Raw genomic sequence first — 14498 nt, 5'->3', positions numbered from 1 at the left:
TAAATTCTTGCTTTTATTCTTCTAAGAATCCTTGTTGGACTTGTATTCTTTGAAGCTTTATATATAGTTTTCAGAAATTCTCTTGTTCTGAATTTGTGTATTGAGCTTTATAGTAAGATTTTTTTTTTTGGTCATTCTATCCTTCATGACTTTGGAATTCAGAGTGTTGTTACGCACAATCTTCGATTGATTCTACAACTCAGGTTGGAAGCTATTAGTTTTGGGTGCACAAAGTAGTGTGATCCTGAGTGAGGTATGCTCAGACCTAGTCTGAGCTCTGGAACTAGATTTGGATCTCTCAGCTTCAATAGATTGAAAACTAGACCCAGCCATTATTAGTCCACGTGATTTTCTGTAGGTTAAAAACAATTGAATTGTAGGCTCTCCTTTGGTCTAGTATCTCTATTTTGAGTCCAGGCTCTGATTTTGGAACCAGAACTCCTTTTTACTTCTGGAACTTAGTCTTTTGCTCAGGACACAGATAAGGTTCATCTTCATGACTATTGCCCTAAAGTTGTGACCCAGAACTGGGTGATGGGTGATAGAGCTGCCAAAATGGCATCTATTCCTGTACTAGATCAAGGATTCCCCTTGGAGTGCTTGGAGTGATCTGTTTCTGCCTTGGTACTTCTTCCTCTGCTGTCAGTCTTGTCTCTTCCAGGCTCTCGACTCCAGAATGCTTTGTGTACAATATGATCAGATTTTGATGCATTTTCTAGATTTTTGTGGAAGAACGTTGGTAGGAAGGTAGACAATAGTATCTTCTCTTACTTTGAAATCTTGACTCTTTCTCCCAATACTTAATAAAAACTTGTTAACTGACTGATGAATATCGACTGGGAAATCAAGGGTTATGATATCTCGTAAGCATAGGACAAAAAGTGAAAATGCAGTCAGGAGATAGAAGTCATGTATGGAGTATGAAGACTAGAGTCAGATTGTAGCATTCCTAAAGGGGAGTAAAGAATAATAATACTTGGAAAGATAGAAAATGGCCAGGTTTTAAAGGGTCTTAAACACCAAGCAAGGGACTTTATATTTGATACTAGAGATGATTACTAACGGTAGTGAGGGAGAGTGGTGGTTTATGACATCTGCCCTTTTTTGGCAGCTGAGTGGCAGATGGACTAGGACAAGATTTGATGGGCAAGATTACCCAGACAGCTATTTCAATAGACTAGATATGAAATGATAAAGATCTAAACCAGACTAGTGGCTATGTAATAGGAATGAAGGAAAAGTATGCATGAGATGTAATGTTGGAAATGGCAAAAAAAAAAAAAAATTGGCAACAGAATGGATAAGCCAGGTGAGAAAAAGTCACAGATGATATTGCCCAGACCAAAAAAGGATGAGGATTGACAAAAGGCCATTGTATTTTCCACTGGATTACTGGATAAGAGAGGAGTTTCAGTTCCATTATGAAGTTGAAAGCCAGACTACGGGGTATTTAAAGGAGAGAGAAAGGGGAAGAATTAAAGGCAACAACTGCAGATAGACTTCTCAAGGAGCTTAACCATGAGAGAGAGGAGAAAAAGCAGGGATACAGCTAGCTATATCTATCTAGGCTAGATGGATCAAGTGAAACTTTATTAAGGGTGAAGGAGACATGAATGTATTTGTAAAGAGTAGGAAAGAATCTATTGGATAGATGAAAAATGAAGATTAATAACAAAGTATATGTAATACAGGAACAATCTTCTGGAAATTCAAGAGAGGGTGGAGTCAAGGGTATATGTAGAGGGATAAATGATATAACTGACAAAGTGATATAATTGATTTTGTCAAGTGTTTCCCCAAATATAAGCATTTGTTTTCTCCTTTTAAAAATTCAGCCAATACTTGGCACATAATATTCACTTAATAAATGCTTAGTTTCCTCATTTATAAAATAATAATTATAATAGCATCAAATTCCTAGAGTTGCTGTGAGGATCAAATGAGAGAAAGCAGTTGGCAAATAGTAAATGATACATAAATAATAACTTGTTATTTTTATCACCACCATTATCAAAAGTAATTTTTAAAAATTGTGATAGGCTTCTTAGTTTTCTCTTCATTGTATACATGCAATTAACCTGAGAACTCAGGATATAGAAAGAGATATGATCAATGCAGACATTCACTTTGCTTGGTTATTATCAAGGCTTTCTTTTTTTGTTGTTGTTTTCTTTTATCTTTTTTGTTCATTTATGGGAAGGATAGAGAGAAATACATTATTGATAATTTTTTTAAATTATAAAATTAAATTTTAAAATTAGCTCAAGAGCCAGTGCCAAAAGTCAGTGAATGCTAAAAGAAGGCTCTCATTTATTAAGAGCCTCTTGCCCTATGTTAAATACATATGTATGTAAGGTATACTTAGTTAAGTCTCCTGACTTACTTTTTTTTCCCTTTCAAGTCAATAAATCCAAATAGTCCTAATCCTTAAGAATACTGAGAGATGAAGATTGTATGTGCACAGATAGTTATAATAAAGGGTTTGATGGTGTCAAAGGAAAGAACAGTAACAGTTTGAGAAACCAAGGAAAATATGAAGAATCTTTTCTCATCTTTAAAGATGAGAAATCCAAAATAGGACTATGAGACAAAAGAATATGCTATGAATCAAAAAATAACTTGTGAGAGTACCCCAAAATAACTCGCAAGTTTGGTAAATGGAAGTATTAGAGTTTGGCTGAACTACAAATGGAGTGATATGAAGAAAAAAAAAGGCTGGGAGGGTAGGTTGAGACATCAAGGCTGAAAAGATTGAGTTAATTCCATTAAACAAGTGCTCACTATTTTATAAAAAGAGAAATAATAAACAGTCTGCCTTCAAGGAACTTTTTATTCTTCTGGAATGGATAGCAAATACAAGATAATTTGAGGAGAATGAGAGCATCCTTTTTGAAAGTTCTCACTTCTCTAACTCATTGATAATTTGGGAAATTCATATATGGTACCTTCACCACCAGGATATATACTCCAGTTCTCCAAGCTCACAAGGCTCAATCATAAACAATTTTACTTATGCATTAACAGAAACAGATAGGGCTTTCTCAAAGCCCATAGTGGGTAAAAATCACAACTCGACTGAAAGCAAGGCAGCTAAATAGTGCAAGGGATAGAGTTTAAAACCTGGAGTCAGGGAGACCTAAGTTCAAATCCTGGCTTAGACACTAGCTGTGCGATTTGGGGCAAATCTCACTTAATCTTTTTGTGCATCCATTCCCTAATCTATAAAACAGAGATAATAATAGCACCTACTTAACAAGATTGTTGTGAGTATCAAATGAATTAATATGTATAAAGGATGTTACAAAATTTAAAGTATTTTATGAGTAATAGCAATTATAAACACCAGCTATTGTAACTTCTAATAATTTTTAGAACCTCAGAAACTATTCCTAGAAAAGCCTTCTCCACATTGGTGCTTTCCTCCATTGTTCCAATATATCTCTACAAAATGTCTTTTTTCAGAATCTTGCTTCCAGTATTCTCAGCAGACAGCACTAGTCTCTTCCCATGTAGTTCCCATATGTCACTCTAGTTTACAATTCCCTGAAGATCTCTTCATATTGCAGGAAGCGGTGATTATTCATCACAGGATCTGTTATAAATCTGCAGTTATTCTATAGTTTTCCTTGACTGACCAAAAGATATTTATTCCCTCCAGCTCTCCATCTAGTCATGGGAATTTAGCAAATTGGGGAATGACTCAGACTAACACTTTAGGAAAATTACCTCAGCACTTGTATAGGTCAGAATTTGGATTGAAGAGAAGACCTGAGGCAAGAAGACCATTAGGAGGCTATTGTAACACTGTAGATGATAAATATCCTGATCTGAATAGTGAGAAGGTGCTATATCAGACAGATGTTATGGAAGTGAAAATGATGACATTTGACAACTTACTGAATATGTAGGAGTGAAGAAGAGAGGAATTTATAAACATGTGTGCATACATATATAAATGTGTTCATACATAAATATATGTTTATATGTGGAACTGATTCAAATTTATAAGAACAGTCAAAGGAGTAGGTAGTTCTCAAAGAAAGATATTACATATACATGTATTATATATTTGCATACATATATAATACATATATATGTGTGTGTTTATATGTGAAAGATGACATCTTTATAAAAGAAATTTTCTACCATAATTTTTTGTAGTTGATTATGTCCCTTCTAATCATTGATTTGTGCAAAATCTTTTTAAATTTTATGTAATCAAAATTGCTCACTTTTCCTTTGTAAAATATAACTGTTTACAAACTCTTCTATCCACATATATAAAAAATAATCCTCCCTGATTCCTTTAATTTCTTTGAGATAACCTTTTATATCAAAGTTATGTAGCTATTGGAATATATAGTGAAACAAGTTACTATTGGCCTAAAAATAATTTATATCAAATTGTTTTACAATTTTCATGACAGTTCTGATGAGGCTTTATCCCAGTAAGTAGGTTTGATTCTGTACGATGTAAATCTAATCTTTTTTTTTACAGATGGATCCCATGGACCCCACTATTTTTTAACCAAAATCAAATCAAGTTGATGGTTACTACATTATACTAAATACTATACCAGAAAATGTTATAAAAATAATAATACTAGCCCTTCCTCCTTCCTTCCTGTTTTTTTTCTTCTTAATATTTTATTTCTCAAAAAAATTTACTATTATTTTGTCTAGTTTTATAAATAATAATTTGGTAGTTTTAGAAGAGAAAGAAGGGAATAAGCTTTGACAGAACCTACTATGTTTCAGGCACTTTACAAGAATTAAACACTTTACAAGTATGATTTCATTTGATCTTCACAAGAGCTCTGAGTAGGTGTTATTATTAACAGTTTTACACTTGAGGATACTGAGACAGATAGCAGAGGAAAAATAAATTGGCAAGAGTTCCATGGATAGTAATTGCCTGAATCTGGACTCAAATTCAGTTCTCTCTGACTCCAGGCAAGATTCTATCAGTGAATAGATAGCTACCAGCAGCAGCAATTTAACTGGTACAGCACTAAATTTGGAAATTAATTTAAGTAATACTATCAATTGGCCTGTACTGTCTTAAACAAACCACAATTAGTTAAATGGATTAAATTAATTAATTAAAATAATAATTAGTACATATTAATACTTCTACCATGACTTAGTTCTCTACTTCTATAGAGTGGTTTGTTGTGGTTTATATGACTACATAATTGTAGAGTGTCTTGATACATTACTCCCAGAGTTTTTTGTTTTATTTTGTTTTACATTCTTTGCTGCTGTTCTTATTCAGTCATTCACTATGTCCAATTCTTTATGATCCTGTGGACCATATCTACTGTCTGGAGTTTTTGTGGCAAAAATACTGAAATGGTTTACCATTTTCTTCTCTGTTGGATTAAAGAAAATAGAGGTTAAGTTACTTTCCCAGGATTACACAGATAGTGAGGAAAGAGTTGAATTCAGATTTTTTTTAACTCCAGATGCAATTCTCTATCCACTGAGCCTACCTCACTATAGTCTCCAGCTATTTTTAAGGAATTTTTATGTGCCTTCTTACTGGGTATTGGTGTTAATATGTAAAAAGACTAATGATTTGTTAATACATAAAAAGGTTGATTTGATATATTTGATATCTTGCAATTTTGCTCGTTATTAATTTTTAAAAGTAATTTTAGTTGAGTTTTCAGAATTGTCTATGTAAACATAAAAAGTGATGATTTTATTTATAGTTTTGGTATATTTATTATCTCAATTTATTTTTCTTGTCTCGCTACAATAGCATTTCTGGTACTATATCAAATAGTGATAATAATAAAGTCTTGCTTCACAAATGATTTTATTAGAAAGGTCTCTAGCCTATTCCCCACAGATAATACACTAATCATATGAAGGAAAATTCCCTTTATTCCTATATTTTTCATGTTTTAATGATAATAAATATTCAATTTTTAAAAGTTTTTTCTGAATTTATTGATCTGATGTGATTTTATTGTTATTGTTATTAATGTAACTCTTATTTCTGTATTTATAGTTTTCACATTTAGAACCATCTCTGCATTTTTTATATAAATCCAACTTGGTAATAAGGTATCATCTATTTAAAATCTTGTTATGTATTTTTTTTAAATTTGGGGTATACTTAAATTTGAATCAGTCCTTATTAGTGATGTTGGTGTGTTGGTGGGTTTTTTCCTTTGCTTTAATTCTTTCTGGTTTAGGTATTAAAAACATATTTGCATCATAGAAATAAGTTTTTTCCCAATTTTTTTTGAAGTTTGTTTTTAATATGATGAATTACTCTTTGAAATTATTTTTAATTACATTTGAAATTTCATTGCTTGTGCAGTTTCTTTTTCTGAACACAAATTACTTAAATCTTCTGGGGTTTTTTTAAATATATGCTTTACTTTTTGTAAATACTTACCCAGGGCATATGTTGTTATTAGTTTCATTGTGATATAGTTGGTAAAAATAATTTTAAATTATTTCTATTTCTATTATTTCTTAGAAATTGTCTTTATTTTTTGATACTGGTAATCTGGTTTTCTTCTGTTTAAAATCAAATTATCTAATGCTCCATCTATTTTGTTATTGCTTTTAAAGGACAACTACAAAATTTTTTTTCAATTTCTAATTTTAATTTTGTAATTTTCTTTTATTTTTAGAATTTCCATTTTGGTGCTTAATTTAATTTTTTAATTGGTTCTTTTTTGGTTTTTAAATTTGCATGCTTAATTAACTTATCCTTTCTCTTTTGTTGATGAAATTGTTTAGAGACATAAACAAGGATTGCTTTGCATAGATAATGAAAATTTTGGAATTTTGTCTCATTATTGCCATTCTTTTATGAAATTATTTCAGTGATTTATTCTTAGTTCAAAATTTTAGGTTAATTATAAATTCAATGTTTTCTAGCTTCCAATTAACTTTTAATTCTTTCTTCAACCGCCCTTTATTTAATATAATTTTAGTGAATTGTCATTATGAAATAATATTGATTTTTCCACTTTTCTATATTTGTCTATGATGTTTTTATGCCCTAATTTTTCATGAGATCTGTGACAAATGTCTACTCTTCCAATTCTGTAATCACCAAAGATCAATTCTTCTAAAATTCTATTTAGGTTCTTAACTTCTTTCTTGTTTTCTTTTTTTTTGTTTTTGTTTTTTGTTTTAGTTTGGTTTCTTTTTGTTTGTTTGCTAGATTTATCTAGGTCCAAAAGGAATACACTGAGATTATCTCTCTATGCTTTTACTATTTCTCCCTGTAGTCAATGAAACTTTACTTTGAATATTTAGATTATCATTCAATGAATATATTAGAGTATTGAAATTAATATTGATATATTTAATATAAATTAATTCTTTTTTATTTTAACATGATATTCTTTTCCCTGTTTATCTCTTTTGATCTAGCTAATTTTTATGTTTATCTTTTCTGAGATCATGATTGTACTTCCTGCTTTTTAAAATTCAGTTGAAATATAATGAATTTTGTTACAACTTCTTAGTTTAATTATGTGAATCTTTATTTTCAAGTGTGTTTCTTTAAATCAACAAACTGTGAATTCAATTTTTAATCCATTCTGCTATCCATTTGTCTTTTAGAAGTGAGTTCATCCCATTTACATTCCTAGTCATGATCATTAATTGTAAGGTCCCTCCAACCCATTCTCTTATACCTTGCTTTCTGCTGCTTCTTTTACCTCTATTTCTTGCATTCTCTTTACAAGGGATAAGGTAATAAGTGAGGCATGCGTTCAATGCCATTTTTTCTATGTTTGATGTCATCCAATTCCATTCTCCTGTTCCTCTCCTCACAGATCCTAATCACAAATTTCTGATTTCTTTCCATTTAAACCCTACTTCACAAGTGACCCTCTGAAATTAGAGGTTGTTTTACTTAGGACTAATCCTTCTGTACCTAACCCTCTTCTAATTTCCTCCCTATTTGCTCCCTTTTATTTTCCTATTTAATTAAATGTATTTTTGTTTGCACATGCCAGTTCAGGTTAGCATCAATTAGGGTTATTAACATCAAAAATGGATATTTGTTAACAACGGAAGTATGATTTTTTTTTTCCAGTACCAAGGGACACACTCCTCCTCTATACCTTCTTGGTCCCTGGGGAGATTGAGCTCAAACTTAGCCATGCATTATCCTCAGAACATTTAATTCTAAAAGAATCATGACCAATAGTTGGATGAGTTCACATTTATGATAGTAATAGACCAAGCAGATCACTTGGGATTCACTCTTCAACATCAGGCTGCCAATATCCTGGTATTTATCACACTCTCTGTTCTCCTCATGGTTTATTCTTCTGATTTTCAAAAGTTGTAGCCAGGTCCAGTCTCCCTCATCTAATAAGAGGAAAGAATAGACATAAGTGAGATGGAAATAATAATAGAGCCATACACTCTCAGCTTTATTCCGTAGCTCTGATAAAATCCTTAGTCTAAGGCTTTAGTCCATACTTTCTCTAACGCTGATCAACTTGGCAAGATCCAAAAGTTCTGATTTCACAGTCTATCCACAATCTGTCTCCACATTACATCATTAGCAAAGCAAAATCAATTACAAAACCTGTGATTGTGCTTCAAATTGGGGAGTAGGGAACTTTCATTGTACATCATAATTGCTTTTCTGTAAACAGGATCCTTAATATCTTCCACATGGGAGACTGTATCAGCCACCATTCCCTACGCATTCTCTTACATTATCAGTCCTCTAATATTATTAGTTCTTCCATTGATTAAAAATCTATTTGCTTCCTATAGAGTTATGCTCAATTTTTAAAGTAACTCATTATTGGTTACAAGACTTTTTATAATATATTCTAGCCTCTTTCCTCCTTTAAAGTGCAACATATCAAATTCTGTATGGTATTGGTATATCACAATTTGACTTTTTGGTATTTGAACTTTTTTCTGGCTATATAATTTTTTCTTTGATCTGGAAACTCTGAATTTGAAAGTTCATTTTGGTATCTTTTTGTCCTCTCATTATAATAGATATAGGCAATTTTTATCCATGACTTCTTGAAATATGATGTGTGGGATTTTTTTTTGGTCATAGCTTTCAGATAATCCAATGATTCTTAATATTATTTCTCCTTGATCTCTTTTTGATAGGAAATATCTTATACTCAGGTTATCAAGATGTCACATTGGATAGAGCACTAAGCCTAGAGTCCAGAATACCTGAGTTCAAATTTGGCTTCAGATGCTTACTACCTATGTGACTTTGGAAAAGCCACTTAATCTGATTTACCTCAGTTCCTCATCTATAAAATGATCTGGAACGGGAAAAAATGGCAAACCATCCCAGCATCTTTGTTAAAAAAAAAAAAAAAAAAAAAAAAAAAAGCCCTAAAAGGGGGTCAGCTGAAATGATTAAACAATAAACCTTACTTTTTTCAGTCTTTTGACCAGAATGCTTTTAAGTTTTCCCAGAAATTTTTATCAAATAGAGAATCCTTATCATAGTAATTAGTCTTTCTGGGCTAATTAAATAGTATAATATTATCGTCATTTGTTTCTAGGTATTGGGCTTCTCTGGGCTTCTTTCAAGGATATTCTCACAACCTACTTTCTGCAATGGATTTATCCCAGTACTCTCCACCTTTGGCCCCACTAACATTCTCCTTCAATCACCTACTGCTAGTGCCTTTCCTCTGAGACCACTTTCCATTTACACTGTATGTATCTTGTATATACAGTTTTTATTTTTTTAATGTTGCCTCCTCCATTAGAATGAAAGGCATTCTTGAGCACACTGACCATATGTTGCTATTCCTTATAACCTCGATACTAAACAATTTCTGGCATATAATAAGTGTTTAATAAATGTGTGCAGACCCTTAGCCAAAGATATTCAACTAATTCCTGGATACATCATAGTAGGAGAATTTCCCAATACTCTGTATATTCTGTATTTTCTCTGAATGAAATTCTTTTTTTCTATTTTTACCTATTAGATTATTTTTTCCAGTAACATATAGAAAGACTATCTATATAAAGCTATGTAGAGATTTTCGTGGTTTCTTTTATAACTTGCTACCCCACACTGATTTTATCTTTAATTAATCATTTTGATTATTTCTAAGGAGTTCTAAAAAATTTATTGCAAGTAGTAGTAATTTTGTTCTTCTTTGCCTATGCATATTTCCTGAATTTCACTGATATTATTTCTATACTTACTGTTTCTCAAACTAAATTAAGTAATAGTACTGACAGTAACATTTTTGCTTTATGCCTCATTAAAAGGGAAATGTCTCAAATGTTTTTAAACAACAAAAATAACTTTATTTAACCAATATCTGAGCATATATTCTCTATATTTTAGAGTTATGACATAAAAAACATTTCCATATTATAATAGAATTTTTTAAAGAGTGTGTACCAAATTACAAATCTATTATGCTATTCCTTTTAAATATATAATAAAATTATCATGTAACTTTCTTTTTTCCCTCTTTTTTTCTTTTCTGTCAACCCTGCCCTAGAGATAGCTACTATTAAACACACATATTTGTAATTATTATATACTACTTCATATAGTTATTAGTATATTTTATATATTATTTCATGATTATAGTATATTTATTATGTCTATGTATATACATAGATATATGCAAAATCATTCTACACATATTTTTATCTATCAATTCTTTCTCTGGCTGCAGATAGCTTCTCAAGTGATTCTTCATTCAACTAATACTAGTCCTTGAATTCTGTAAAATACTTTTATAATTCTGAAGAAAGTTCTATATAACAACAACACTTATACAGTGTTTTCAGGTTTGCAAAACACTATACATATTGTTATATTTGTGCTTCACTACAACTCTGCTTTTATTATCATTTTTTACAGAATGTGCATTTACATTTTTCCTGTTTTTTAATATTTTGCCATAAATCAATGTTGGATTTTAACCAAAGGGTTTGTTTTCCTTTTTCTATTTATATAGTCATATATATATATTTTTTATAATTTATAGATTTCCTAATTTTGCCCCATATTATCACTCCTATTATAAACTTAAAGTACAATCCTTTGACCATATTTCTGTAGTCTCTTTGCTACTATTTAATTTTATATTCACAATAAACATATTGTGAATATAACTGAATTGAATTTTTCCTCAAATTTCTTTTGACTCCATGAGAATGACTGATTTTTTAAAATTTCTTTATTTCATTTTTGTTTTTTTAATTGCATTTCTTTACTTAAAGCTTATTTAATTTCTTGTTCTAAGATCAAATTTTAATTTCTTCAATTCATTTTTTTATTCTGGATATTTTCTATTTCTTTTAAGTTATAAATTGCATTGGCATATAATTAAGCATAACCAATATTAGAAATATTTTTCTTTATTCTCTATTCTCTTTTTTTCTTATCATTTTTATGTTGGAGATTTGGTTTTCAATTCCTTTTTTATCAGATTAAATATGATCTATTTTATCACATAAGCTATTTTCCTATTTTGTTAGTTTTTAATTCTTAGTTTTATTTACTAATCCAATATCTTAGCATTTGTTTCTTTCTTTTATCTATTCTTTTATTTTCAATTTTTATTTTTTGTGCTTCTTTGTGCTTTCTTTTTTGTAGCTTTTCCATGTTATCTATTTTTTTAGTTGCAGTTCATTGTTTTTTGCTTTTTTCTTTTAAAAAGTAGATGAATGTGTTGAGATAGCTATTTTCTCACATGAACTTCTTTGACTGCATTTCAAAAGTTTTAATGTATTGTCTCATCAATTTATTTGATAAAATCTTTTCTATAATTTGTTCTTTGATTTATATGTACTTTAAGATTATATTATTTAATCTACATTTAAATGTGAACTTTTTTTCAAATAATATTTGTTGAGGAGGTCTAATAGTGCTGAGGTCTTTAAAGGATTTAATTTAATTCCCTTATTCATCATAAATGTAAATCACTTAGAATTAAGTAGATTTCTTTCAATTCCTATTTAATAATTATCATAGATATATCACATCTAACTAATTTAAAATTTTATCCAAACATTTAAATGCTATCTATTTTAATAGAATTAAGATTGAAAAAAGAATGTAAAAGTTTCTGGCAATTCTTTTTTTCTCTGCAATTCACCTTGGCTTTTCTTTTAGGCATTCAGATACTATACAATGTGGTACCTTTATAACTAGCATGAATATTATTTCATTACCTACAGTGCCTTTAAGCACTACGCAGTTTCCATACTTGTGTCTTTTAGCCATGTCTAATGTTGCAGTCTTGACCAAAATCATGATGTCCCCTCAGGTTTGTTGAATTTATCTGAGGCTTAACAAATTCTGTTCTGGTCCCTCAGTTTAACTCTGGATGAATTCATATGTTTCAAATGTTTCTTCTTAACAGCATATTTTCAGATTCGGATTTTTACTCTATTTTTCACTTTCTAAAACTGTAAATTACAAAATAATTGAAGATATGCCTTAATATAAGTGCCCTTCCTTCTTCAAATTCCTTAACTCCAAATAAATCACAAGTCAAACCAAATAGTGGGGTCTTAATAATAGTAATCGATTGATCTAACAAATGAAAATTTGTAGAAAGAATTCACCTCCTGTTACTCCAACTGGCCAATGACATAGTTCAGGCTGATTGTCTGGATATTAATGTATTCTTTCCTTTCTTAATTTAAAGAATTAATGAAGAGTTGTTTTTTTTTGTTTTTGTTTTTTTTTTTGTTTGTTTGTTTTTTTCAGTTATGTCCGATTCTTCATAATTCTTTTTGGGCTTTCTTGGTAAAGACACTGGAGTAGTTTGCTATTTTTCCCCAGTACATTTTACAGATGTGGAAACTTTAGGCAAATAAGGTTTATTTGCCCAAAGTCACACAGCTAGTAAGTATCTAAAGCCAGATTGAATTCATGAAGATGCTCCCTGACTCCAATACTCTGGCCACTATACCACCTAGCTACCTTTTTTAAAAGAACAAATTAGTAATAGTATTTTATTTTGTTTTTGTTTTTGTTTTTTCTTTTTCTGAGGCTGGGGTTAAGTGACTTGCCCAGGGTCACACTGTTAGGAAGCATTAAGTGTCTGAGATCAGATTTGAACTCGGGTCCTCCTGAATTCAAGGCTGGTGCTCTATCCACTGCGCCACCTAGCTGCCCTAATAGTATGTTATTGATGAAATTATAATAGCTTATATTCCCTGAAGACATAATTCCCTCAGTTATCCAGAAACTGGAATCGCTGTGCATATTTCAGTTTATCATTATACCTACCCTTAACCTCTTTGCTTTTCCAACATAATAAAATATACTGTATTCATGTTCACATAAATCTTTATGTGAAGGGGGAAATCCAAATTGAGGATAAGGCATAATTTAAGGAAATACAGAGAAACAAGAATATAAAAAGTCTGATAAAAAATCAAATATGGGAAGAAGAGAAGTTGGAAAATCTTTTCCAGAACTTACTTATTTTTCTCAGAGAGAGAACCATTGCATAGACATTTCTTTGTGAACAGAGGTTTAGCTATAAAGGCTATATATATTACAAAATAGCTATATATTTCTCAAGATCGCTCCCTTACTTTTCCTCCTTCTCCTTATATATGGGAGATCATGACAACATAACTAGCATTACTGTCATTCTATTCCTGATTACTGCTGCTTTAGTCTCTATCTTTGCCCTTCCCTCCTTTCTTAGCCTTCAATCCAGTGCAAAACTTTCTAGAAGATCAGTCAGTAGAGTATTAAAATAATGCATAACAAAGTTGGAAAGGTCTAATGATACCAGATTATAAAGAATTTCATAAGCTAATGGTACCATTATCTTAAGATCCCTGTATTTTGTTGCATAGCAGACTTACATGGACAGAACTTTGCTAATGGAAAATCATTTTGATGGTAAGATAAATTGAAGAAGGAAGAGACTTGAGACAGAAAATATATTATGAAGCTTCAGCAATACTCCAGATGAGATAGGGGGTTGAACCAAAGTGATAAATATGTGAGTAATGAGATGAGGGCAGTTGTAAGCTATTATAAAGGTTGAAATGAAATCACTTTGCACTTGAATATATGAAATATGATCCCATAGGAAATTATCATATTCACTGTACACTTAATGTATATCAAGATATTTCTAGTACATTTTTATAAATTATACTCCCCAAAAATCTCATCTATGTTGAACATTTTCTTAAACATAGGAGATTTTTTAACATAAAAATTCAGATTATGTCCAAAATTTTAAATATCAATTGCAATGAGACTTCAGCATTGATTAATGTCATTACCTACATCTTTCTTTCAATAAAGCTGTACTCAGAAGAAATACAATCAAAATTTCCATAGTGGTCCATATCCACTTTTCATCCACAAAGAAATAAAGTTCTATTAACTCTTAATTATAGGTTCTTAAGATTATAGTTTTAGAGTTGATGGGGACCTTAGAAGTCTTTTAATTAAATCCCCTTATTTTACAGTTCTGGAAGTATTTATGTGCTCTTTATCCAGAGAAGTCCTTCACTAA

At 30.6% G+C, this 14498-nt stretch overlaps 2 protein-coding genes across 3 annotated transcripts in view; one reads left to right on the top strand and one right to left on the bottom strand.

Annotated features, from left to right (window-relative positions):
* Nucleotides 1-14498, top strand: part of KCNJ6 (potassium inwardly rectifying channel subfamily J member 6) — a 179743-nt gene that overhangs the window by 80724 nt on the left and 84521 nt on the right. The window lies entirely within an intron of this gene.
* DYRK1A (dual specificity tyrosine phosphorylation regulated kinase 1A) overlaps nucleotides 8186-14498 on the bottom strand; it is a 288823-nt gene continuing 282510 nt past the window's right edge. Inside the window, exons 16-17 of the mRNA XM_074300646.1 lie at nucleotides 12213-12414; nucleotides 8186-8349 (exon numbers count right to left, since the gene is read on the bottom strand). The gene's annotated coding sequence lies outside the window, so the exon portion shown is untranslated. The remainder of the gene's footprint in view (nucleotides 8350-12212; nucleotides 12415-14498) is intronic.

This window comes from Sminthopsis crassicaudata, chromosome 3 (assembly GCF_048593235.1).
Source record: "Sminthopsis crassicaudata isolate SCR6 chromosome 3, ASM4859323v1, whole genome shotgun sequence".
NCBI classification, from domain to species: domain Eukaryota; kingdom Metazoa; phylum Chordata; class Mammalia; order Dasyuromorphia; family Dasyuridae; genus Sminthopsis; species Sminthopsis crassicaudata.
This window is presented reverse-complemented; position numbering and strand designations above follow the sequence as displayed.